Source organism: Balaenoptera acutorostrata, chromosome 9, assembly GCF_949987535.1.
Source record: "Balaenoptera acutorostrata chromosome 9, mBalAcu1.1, whole genome shotgun sequence".
In the NCBI taxonomy this organism is placed as follows: Eukaryota; Metazoa; Chordata; class Mammalia; order Artiodactyla; family Balaenopteridae; genus Balaenoptera; species Balaenoptera acutorostrata.
Window position 1 is genome coordinate 73,408,695 of NC_080072.1, and position 11,754 is coordinate 73,420,448.

Genomic DNA, 11,754 nt, shown 5'->3' on the forward strand with positions numbered 1-11,754 from the left:
TAAGTAACTGAGATCTTGAGGGCTTTTGGTCCTTTCATTTAGGTCACTTGTGGATATGGCAGTGCAGAGAAATAAGAGAACTCTGAAAAGTCTCTGTGAAGACAGTAGCCTGGCTCATATTGCTATTTTAAATTTTAGAAAGTGAAATTTTCCTTGTTATATTTCAGGGATATCACAGTCTCTTCCTGGCAGATACACGCTCCAAATAGCCTAGGATAACAAAATTGGGGGTTTTGAAGGCCAAGACACAAAAATAAATTTCCGAAAATATTCCTTCCTCTATACTCCTTATGTTTTCACTCACTTTTATCTTTGAAACAAAATTTTCTTTGCCCAATAAAGAGAAGCAATGTTAAAAATACAGTTTAGTTTTACCAGTATACTGGTTCCTAAATTAGTGTTCTTGACCTAAGTAGGCATTTCTCAAAAGAAGATATACAAATGGCCAACAGGCCCATGAAAAGATGCTCAACATCACTAATTATTAGAGAAATGCAAATCAAAACCACAGAGGGGTATCACCTCACACCTGTCATAATGGCCATCATCAAAAAGTCTACAAATAATAAATGCTGGAGAGGGTGTGGATGAAAGGGAAACTTCTTACACTTTCAGTTGGAATGCAATTTGGTTCAGCCACTATGGAAAACTGTATGTAGGTTGCTTAAAAAAACTAAAAATAGAGCTACCATATGATCCAACAATCCCATTCCTAGGCGTATATCCGGAAAAGACGAAAACTCTAATTCGAAAAGATCCATGCACCCCAGTGTTCACAGCAGCCCTATTTACAATAGCCAAGACATGGAAACACACCGAGTACCCATCAACAGATGATTGGTTTAAGAAGAAGTGGTATATACATACCGTGGAATATTACTCAGCCACCAAAAATGAAATATTGCCACTTGCAGCAGCATAGATGGACCTGGAGAATATCATACTAAGTGAACTAAGACAGCAAAAGACAAATAGACCACTTACATGTGTAATCTGAAAAACAATACAAGTGAATCTATATACAAAACAGAAACAGAGTCACAGACATAGAAAACAAACTTGTGGTTAGCTAAGGGGGAAAGGGAGCAGGGGAGGGATAAATTAGGGGTATGGGATTAACAGATACACACTACTCTACAGAAAACAGATAAGCAAGAAGGATTTGCAAAAAAACCCCCAAACAAACAAAAACAAAACAAAAACAACACAAGGATTTGCTATATAGCACAGGGAACTGTATTCAATATATTGAAATAACCTATTATGAAAAATAATCTGAAAAAATATGTATATAACAATCACTTTTCTGTACACCTGCAACTAACAAAATATTGCAAATCAACTCTAGTTCCATTAAAAAAAAATTAGTCTTCTTGAAAGGATCAGGGGCTGGGGGTGGTGATGAAGGGGGTTCATCAAGCAATTCTATTGAAAATTCTATTTTATTTCAAGGCGACAGGCACACTCAATTTGGATACTCACAATCTGGACCACTCTTCTCAGGAAAAGATGCCCAGATCCAGCTGTTCTTCCATGTCCAGTAAGTTGTTGCTATACTTAATCTTGGAAAAGCAAGGGACATTGACAATGACAATTACATAAAGGCAAGGATAGAGCCACCTGTGTTCTCACTGCCACGATCTCTCCTAGGCCTCTCTCCACTTCTGAGAAATAACAATCACGAGTCCAGTGTATATTCATCAAGTTTGTAGACAAAAGGCTACGAAATCGAAAGTAGTATGTCGTGTGGTTTAAACAACATACTCCCACCATCACCTTTTTAAAAAGTTAATATTACAGTTACAAGATCTAAAGACTTTCCTATCTATAGTTCTTAGTCATTTCAACAAAGTCCACTAGATCTGTGTAATTTATTTTATTTTATTCATTCTGCTGCTGATGGACAATAGGAATATTTGCAAATCTTTGTTATTTCAAACTATGTTTTACAGAACACCTTTGTATACAGGATTACTGGGTTGTATTTATGTTCACTTTTAACTTTTTAGGAAAAGCCAGCTTGCCCTCCAATTTCCACCTCTATTGGCAGTGTGGGAGAGTTCTGGTTTCTCCCTATCTTGACCCACTTTTTTATATTGTCAGACCTAATCGAAATGAGCAGAGAATAGCTTCTCAGATTGCTAGTGATCCTGCACATCTTCTTGTATTTATTGGCCATTTGGATTTCCTCTTTTCTGAATTACCTATTCTAAAGCTCTGTTTTAGGGTAGTAGAGCTCTGCTCTACTTTTTTTGGTTTGACTATTTTTTGTTGTTGTTATATACTAGTTATGTGATATTCAGGATACTAATTCATTGTCTATTTCATGTATGATGACAAACTTCTCCTAGTCTGTAATTTCTTCTAACTTTTTACGTCATTGTATGAGTCAGGGTTCTTCAGACTAATAGAACCGATAGGAGATATATGTATAGCTCTTAGTAGAGGAACTTATTCATTTGGCTATGGAGGCTGAGGAATCCCACAATCTGTCAGGTGGGCCCTCTGCAAGATGGAGAACGGGGAATATGGTTGAGTCTGGGTTCGAAAGTCTGGGAACCAGGAGTGCCCATGTCAGATGTCCCAAAGCAAGAGAAGACGGATGCGTCTGCTCAAGCAGAGAGAGTAAATTCACCCCTACTCTGCTCTTTTGTTGAATTTGGGCTCTCAGTGGTTTGGGTGATCCCGCCTGCAGTGGTGAAGGCGCTCTTTACTCAGTCTACTGATGCAAGTGCTAATCTCTTCCCGGAAGAGCCATGCAGAACACACAGAAGTGATGCTTTACCCTCTATCTGGGCATCTCTTAGCCCAGTCTACATGTGAAATTAACCATCACAGTCATTAGTTTGGAATCATTTAAATATATCAGACATTCCCATCATGGTGCTTTTGCTTCTCTAAGCCATTGTTCCACTCTGAGTTCATAAAAACATTCTTCAGTATTTTGTCTTAAAATTCTGTGTTGTATCTGTCTGTAATGCACCTCAAATTTACTTATGTAAGTGGTATGAGGTCAAGCTCCAATTCCACCCCCCAAAATAGTGCCAAAGCCACTACCACATATTGAATAGCCCATCCTTCCCCATTGGTTTGGTACGCTACCTCCATCATAGGCACACTTCCAAATATCCATGTGTCTGTGTCTGGCCTCTCTATTCTGTACGTAGATATATTTGTCCATTGCAGCTCAGATATCACAGTTCGGTAGAGGAGAAGTCACCCCTCTTTGTTCTTCTTTTAAGGAATCATCTTGGAGATTCTTGCCTGAATACTTCCCTACTTATTAGATCTGTCACCTTGACCAAATTTCTTAATATCTCCTTGATGCGGTTTCCTTATATGAGAAATAGGGTTCATAGGATTTCCCTTATAGGGTCATTATGAAGATAAGGCATAAATAAATTATTCTATGCAGCGTGCATTGAACAGTGTCTGGCATTAGATAGTCACCAAATATTAGCTATTTTTAATAATGTTTGTTCTGTTAGAGGTACAGAGAAACTTCTGTGGATCAAAAACAATGAAAAAAAGAGTGAAAAGACAAATCAAGGAGTGAGAACAGATATCGTGTTACTTATACCCAGTAAAGAACTAATAAGCAGGACATATAACTACTACCAAGACAGACAACCCAGCAGAAAAATGGACACAATACTTGATGAGGCACTTCCTGAAGGAGCCCCAGCCAATCAGCCAATAATCATCAGAAAAATTGGTTCACCCCTATTAGGAACCAAGTAAATGCAAATCATTATGAGGTACCCCTGTGCCCTCACGTGATCGGCTAAAACTAAAAAGGCAGAAAATCACCAAATGTCTGCAAAAGTGAAGGGCGATGAGCACCCTTGCATGCAGCTAGTGCGTAAACTGGTAAAATGTGTTGAAAAAATTTGGCAAGTTGAAGTTTACGTATTCTATGGCCAGTATAGGCGTCAGAGAATTTTCAGAGCAACGCTGTTTGTAAGAGGCCAAGAGTGGAAACAACCCAAAGCCCCACCAAGAGTAGAAAGTTTATATGGTTGAATACAGCCCTGAAACAGAAAAGTCCAGCTGCATGCAATAGCGTAAATGATGAAAAAATACACCAAAAATACACTAAAGTACATAAATACAATTGTGTTTCTTCAAGGTTATACAAAGTTTTCAAAAATGGACAGAGTTTTTTTTTTTTTTCAGGATAGGTGAAGATGGTGGTGCCTTTATTAGATTTTTGTTTTCCTTTTTTTTTTAATCAGTCATCAATTTTATACACATCATTGTATACATGTCAATCCCAATCTCCCAATTCATAACACCACCATCCCCACCCACCACGGTTTTCCCCCCTTGGTGTCCATACGTTTGTTCTCTACATCTGTGTCTCAACTTCTGCCCTGCAAACCGGTTCATCTGTACCATTTTTCTAGGTTCCACATACATGTGTTAATATACAATATTTGTTTTTCTCTTTCTGACTTACTTCACTCTGTATGACAGTCTGTAGATCCATCCACGTCTCAACAAATGACCCAATTTCATTCCTTTTTATGGCTGAGTAATATTCCATTGTATATATGTACCACTTCTTCTTTATCCATTCATCTGTCGATGGGCATTTAGATTGCTTCCATGACCTGGCTATTGTAAATAGTGCTGCAAATAACATTGGGGTGCATCTGTCTTTTTGAATTACGGTGTTCTCTGGGTATATGCCCAGTAGTGGGATTGCTGGATCATATGGTAATTCTATTTTTAGTTTATTAAGGAACCTCCATATTGTTCTCCATAGTGGCTCTATCAATTTACATTCCCACCAACAGTGCAAGAGGGTTCCCTTTTCTCCACACCCTCTCCAGCATTTGTTGTTTGTAGATTTTCTGATGATGCCCATTCTAACTGGTGTGAGGTGATACCTCATTGTAGTTTTGATTTGCATTTCTCTAATAATTAGTGATGTTGAGCATCTTTTCATGTGCTTCTTGGCCATCTGTATGTCTTCTTTGGAGAAATGTCTATTTAGGTCTTCTGCCCATTTTTGGATTGGGTTGTTTGTTTCTTTAATATTGAGCCGCATGAGCTGTTTATATGTTTTGGAGATTAATCCTTTGTCTGTTGATTCGTTTGCAAATATTCTCTCCCATTCTGAGAGTTGTCTTTTCATCTTGTTTATGGTTTCCTTTGCTGTGCAAAAGCTTTGAAGTTTCATTAGGTCCCATTTGTTTATTTTTGTTTTTATTTCCATTACTCTAGGAGGTGGATCAAAAAAGATCTTGCTGTCATTTATGTCAAAGAGTGTTCTTCCTATGTTTTCCTCTAAGAGTTTTATAGTGTCCGGTCTTACATTTAGGTCTCAAATCCATTTTGAGTTTATTTTTGTGTATGGTGTTAGGGAGTATTCTAATTTCATTCTTTTACATGTAGCTGTCCAGTTTCCCCGCACCACTTATTGAAGAGACTGTCTTTTCTCCATTGTATATCTTTGCCTCCTTTGCCATAGATTAGGTGACCATAGGTGCGTGGGTTTATCTCTGGGCTTTCTATCTTGTTCTATTGATCTATGTTTCTGTTTTTGTGCCAGTACCATATTGTCTTCATTACTGTAGCTTTGTAGTATAGTCTGAAGTCAGAGAGTCTGATTCCTCCAGCTCCGTTTTTTCCCTCAAGACTGCTTTGGCTATTCGGGGTCTTTTATGTCTCCAGACAAATTTTAAGATGATTTGTTCTAGTTCCATAAAAAATGCCATTGGTAATTTGATAGGGATTGCATTAAATCTGTAGATTGCTTTGGGTAGTATAGTCATTTTCACAATATTGATTCTTCCAATCCAAGAACATGGTATATCTCTCCATCTGTTGGTATCACCTTTAATTTCTTTCATCAGTGTCTTATAGTTTTCTGCATACAGGTCTTTTATCTCCCTAGGTAGGTTTATTCCTAGGTATTTTATTCTTTTTGTTGCAATGGTAAATTGGAGTGTTTCCATAATTCCTCTTTCAGATTTTTCATCGTTAGTGTATAGGAATGCAAGAGATTTCTGTGTATTAATTTTGTATCCTGCAACTTTACCAAATTCATTGATGGTTTATCAATTTTGTTTATCTTCTCAAAGAACCAGCTTTTAGTTTTATTGATCTTTGCTATTGTTTCCTTCATTTCTTTCTGATCTGATCTTTATGATTTCTTTCCTTCTGCTAACTTTGTAGTTTTTTGTTCTTTCTCTAATTGCTTTAGGTGCAAGATTAATTTGTTTATTTGAGATGTTTCTTGTTTCCTGAGGTAGGATTGTATTGCTATAAACTTCCCTCTTAGAACTGCTTTTGCTGCATACCATACATTTTGGGCTGTTTTGTTTTCATTGTCATTTGTTTCTAGGTATTATTTGATTTCCTCCTTGATTTCTTTAGTGATATCTTGGTTCCTTAGTAGCATATTGTTTAGCCTCCATGTGTTTGTATTTTTACAGTTGTTTTTTTCTGTAATTGATATCCAGTCTCATAGCGTTGTGGTTGGAAAAGATACTTGATACAAATTCAATTTTCTTAAATTTGCCAAGGCTTGATTTGTGACCCACGATATGATCTATACTGGAGAATGTTCCATGAACACTTGAGAAGAAAGTGTATTCTGTTGTTTTTGGATGGAATGTCCTTTAAGTATAAATTATGTCCATCTTGTTTAATGTATCATTTAAAGCTTGTGTTTGCTTATTTATTTTCAATTTGGATGATCTGTCCATTGGTGAAAGTGGGGTGTTAAAGTCCCCTACTACGATTGTATTACTGTCGATTTCCCTTTTTATGGCTGTTAGCATTTGCCTTATGTATTGAGGTACTCCTATGTTGGGTGCCTAAATATTTACAATTGTTATATCTTCTTCTTGAATTGATCCCTTGCTCATTATGTAGTGTCCTTCTTTGTCTCTTGTAATAGTCTTTAGTTTAAAGTCTATTTTGTCTGATATGAGAATTGCTACTCCAGCTTTCTTTTGATTTCCATTTGCATGGAATATCTTTTTTCATCCCCTCACTTTCAGTCTATATGTGTCCCTAGGTCTGAAGTGGTTCTCTTGTAAACAGCACATATATGGGTCTTGTTTTTGTATCTATTCAGCTAGCCTGTGTCTTTTGGTTGGAGCATTTAATCCATTCTCGTTTAAGGTAATTATTGATATGTATGTTCCTATTACCATTTTCTTAATTGTTTTGTGTTTGTTTTTGTAGGTCCTTTTCTTCTCCTGTGTTTCCCACTTAGAGAAGTTCCTTTAGCATTTGTTGTAGAGCTGGTTTGGTGGTGCTGAATTCTCTTAGCTTTTGCTTGTCTGTAAAGCTTTTGATTTTTCCATTGAATCTGAATGAGATCCTTGCCAGGTAGATTAATCTTGGTTGTATGTTCTTCCCTTTCATCAGTTTAAATATGTCATGCCACTCCCTTCTGGCTTGTAGAGTTTCTGCTGAAAAATCAGCTGTTAACCTTATGGGAGTTCCCTTGTATGTTACTTGTCGTTTTTCCCCTGCTGCTGTCAATGATTTTTCTTTGTCTTTAATTTTTGACTATTTGATTACTATATGTCTTGGTGTGTTTCTCCTTGGATTTATCCTGTATGGGATTCTCTGCGCTTCCTGGACTTGGGTGGCTATTTCCTTTCTCATGTTAGGGAAGTTTTCGACTATAATCTCTTCAAATATTTTCTCGGGTCCTTTCTCTCTCTCTTCTTCTGGTACCCCTATAAGGTGAATGTTGTTGTATTTAATGTTGTCCCACAGGTCTTTTAGGCTGTCTTCATTTCTTTTCATTCATTTTTCTTTATTCTGTTCTGCAGCAGTGAATTCCACCGTTCTGTCTTCCAGGTCACTTATCCGTTCTTCTGCCTCAGTTATTCTGCTATTGATTCCTTCTAGTGTACTCTTCATTTCAGTTATTGTATTGTTCATCTCTGTTTGTTTGTTTTTTAATTCTTCTAGGTCTTTGTTAAACATTTCTTGCATCTTCTCGATCTTTGCCTCCATTCTTATTCCGAGGTCTTGGATCATCTTCACTATCATTATTCTGAATTCTTTTTCTGGAAGGTTGCCTATCTCCACTTCATTTACTTGTTTTTCTGGGGTTTTATCTTGTTTCTTCATCTGGTATATAGCGCTCTGCCTTTTCATCCTGCCTATGTTTCTGTGAATGTGGTTTTTGTTCCACAGGCTGCAGGATTGTAGTTTTTCTTGCTTCTGCTTGCTGCCCTCTGGTGTTTGAGGCTATCTAAGAGGCTTGATGGGAGGCTCTGGTGGTGGGTAGAGCTGACTGTTGCTGTGGTGGTCAGAGCTCAGTAAAACTTTAATCCACTTGACTGTTGATGGGTGAGGCTGGGTTCCCTCCCCGTTGGTTGTTTTGCCTGAGGCAACCCAACACTGGAGCCTACCTGGGCTCTTTGGTGGGGCTAATGACAGACTCTGGGAGGGCTCACGCCAAGAAGTACTTCCCAGAACTTCTGCTGCCAGTGTCCTTGTCCCAATGGTGAAACAGAGCCACCCCCCACCTCTGCAGGAAACCTTCCAACACTAGCAGGTAGGTCTGGTTCAGTCTCCCCTGGGGTCACTGTTCCTTCCCCTGGGTCCCAATGCACACACTATTTTGTGTGCGCCCTTCAAGAGTGGGGTCTCTCTTTCCCCCAGTCCTGTCGGAGTCCTGCAATCAATTCCCACTAGGCTTCAAAGTCTGATTCTCTATGAATTCCTCCTCCCGTTGCCAGACCCCCAGGTTGGGAAGCCTGACATGGGGCTCAGAACCTTCACTCCAGTGGGTAGACATCTGTGGTATTAGTGTTCGCCAGTCTGTGAGTCACCCACCCTGCTGTTATGGGATTTGATTTTACTCTGATTGAGCCCCTCCTACCATCTCATTGTGGCTTCTCCTTTGTCTTTGGATGTGGGGTATTTTTTTGGTGAGTTCCAGTGTCTTCCTGTCGATTATTGTCCAACAGCTAGTTGTGATTCTGGTGCTCTCGCAAGAGGGAGTGAGAGCATGTCCTTCTACTCCGCCATCTTGGTTAATCTCCTGGACAGAGATTTATTTTATAATGTTTACCAAAATTACCATGTGAATAGTTATGATAAGGTCAGTCTAGGAGGCAGAAGCGGCTGTAATCTGGGAAAAAGAGCACAAGTCAGGCAGCCAGGTGCCTGGCAATGTTGCATTTCTTGACCAGGGTAGTGGCTCCACTTCTGTTTACTCTATAGTTATTTGTTGAACTGTACATATACTCTTAATAGATTTCTGTGAACACTTTATATTTCATAATTTAAAATATTTTTAAAAGTGCTCTAAAAAATTAAGTCACATAGTGGTTCATAGAATCATTTGGTTTGTAGTGTGTTGTATTGTAGACTGTTTCCAAAACTGAGATTATGTTTCTAATTTTTTTCATTCTAATATTGTTTATTGATGCCTTCTCCTGTTTATTTGTTATTTACAATATTATATTTAGTAATACATAAGTTTTTGGACAGTTTTAGACTTACAAAACATTGAGCACGTGGATCAGGGAGTATTGACCCGACCCCACTCACATGTGCCCCTATTAGTAACATCTTAATTCCCATGGTATATTGATTACAATTAATAAACCAATGTCAATATGCTTTTGTCTACTAAAGGCTATCATTGGTTCAGATTTCCTCGCCTTTCACCCAACGTCCTTTTTCTGTTTCAAGATCTCATCTAAAATATCAAGTTACATTTAGTTTTCATGTCTCCTTAGGTTTCTCTTGGCTATAACAGATTCTCAGACTTTCCTTGTTTTTGCCCAAAAGTTAGTATAGAAACCTGACAGTTCGAGGGAATACTGGTCAGGTATATTGTAGGATGCCCCTCTAGTGGAATTTGATGCTTTTCTTATGATTACCTTGGATTTCTGTATTTTTATGGAGGAAGATTACGGAGGGAATTTTATCACATTTTAATCACATCATATCAAGGACATATACTATCAAATTAATTTATGGCTTTTTTTTTTTTTTTTTGGCAACGCCTCACAGTTTGTGGGATCTTAGTTCCCTGGCCAGGGATCGAACCTGGGCCCTAGGCAGTGAAAGCACAGAGTCCTAACCACCAGACTGCCAGGAAATTCCCAGTTTATGACTCTTGATGTTGACCTGGTTAAAATGGTGTTTGGCAGGGTCCTCCTCTATAAAATCACTACCGCTCCCCGACTCCCATCCCCACTTGCCACTCTGCACCTGCTTCTCATGCTAAGGGAGCACTCCCTTCCTTTAGCATGGAGAACTATATAATTTATCAACCAGTTCTTTTTTTCTTTTATTTTTTAAGTAACAAACTTCTATTTTATTAATCATTTGTATTTTTGTATATGGCTGTTTTCCCTTTTGTTTTTTGAATTGTTCTATCATTTTTATCTTTTTTTTCTTTCAAATAATTCTGAGGTATTCTGGTTTAGGTTTTACTAACTACTTGCATACAACATAAAAATCAATAGATTTTCAGCTATTATATGGATATTGTTGTAGATGTTATGTGGATATTCATTTTTATATAAATATGGTTGTGTTCAGTTTTTTGATTATTGACTTTCAATTTATTTCATGATTGAAATAAAAGATTGATCAAGATGGTACTCAATATGTTGATTCTATGGAATTTTTATTGAGATTTATTATGTGGTCTTACAGTGGTAAATTTTTGTAAACGTTTTATACGTGTTGAAAAGCATTTTGCTATGTGGTTGCTGCAGGTAATATAATCAAAGTTGTTAAATTTATTGTTTAAACTTTTATAACATTATTAATTTTCTTCTCTCCTCATCTATCAGTTTCTGGGAGAATGGTGTTTGAAAAAAAAAACCTCCCACCATGATTGCAAATATGTCAGTTTTACCTTATAATTCTCAGTCTTTGTGTTCTGTATCTCAGTGCAATGTGTCTAGGTGCATAAAGTGCATCATTGTAATCTTTCCCATGAGTTTTTCTTTTTGATAACCATAAGCTGTCCTTCTTTTACCTTGTAAATACATTTGCTATTAATTGCTGCTAGACCAGGTTTCCTTTGTTTAATATTTGCTTGGTTTGACTTTCCCAATCCTTTTCTTTTCAACCTCTTAGTTCACTGTAAGATTGGTTTAAAAAATCAAAAGGGCGCAGACAAAGTGGGCTGACCAACCAGAGCAAATACCTTTGATTGGTGCTGAACAAATTAAACCTTTGCCCAGGTAGAAAGCCAGAGCCATCAGGACATGGGGCTGCATTTGGAGGCCAGCTGCCCAGAGAACATTGTCTCTCTCTCTGGGTCCTTGAATATCTCCAACTGGAATCAGGATTTTGTTGGTAGAAGGTAAGTCACTTTATTTCTGTAATTTGTGCTTATGAGCAAAAGAGTTATTTTCCTACCAGAAGTTTTAAAAAATGACACTCTGCATATATATATATAGAGAGAGAGAGAGAGAGGGAACTCTACATTGGGATATCCTTTCCTTGAGTTTTTATTTTTAAACTATTTTCCAACTTGTGAAGTTAATTTTTTCTTAATAATTTCTTGGTAAAAATCACAAAGATTTTCAGGAAAAAGCACCTCATTGAGGGAACTGCAATCTAATGGGAATGAGAGGGTTTCTAGAACTGGGTAAGGAGTGTGTCAATTGGAAGGGACTTGAAAATTATGTGTGATCAAATTAGAGATTTTGATTGGATATGAGTGTATTAGAATTGGGGTGGTACTGATTGAATTGAAATTGCTGTGGGGCATATATAGTCAGACTTTGAGCACAGCCTGTTTCC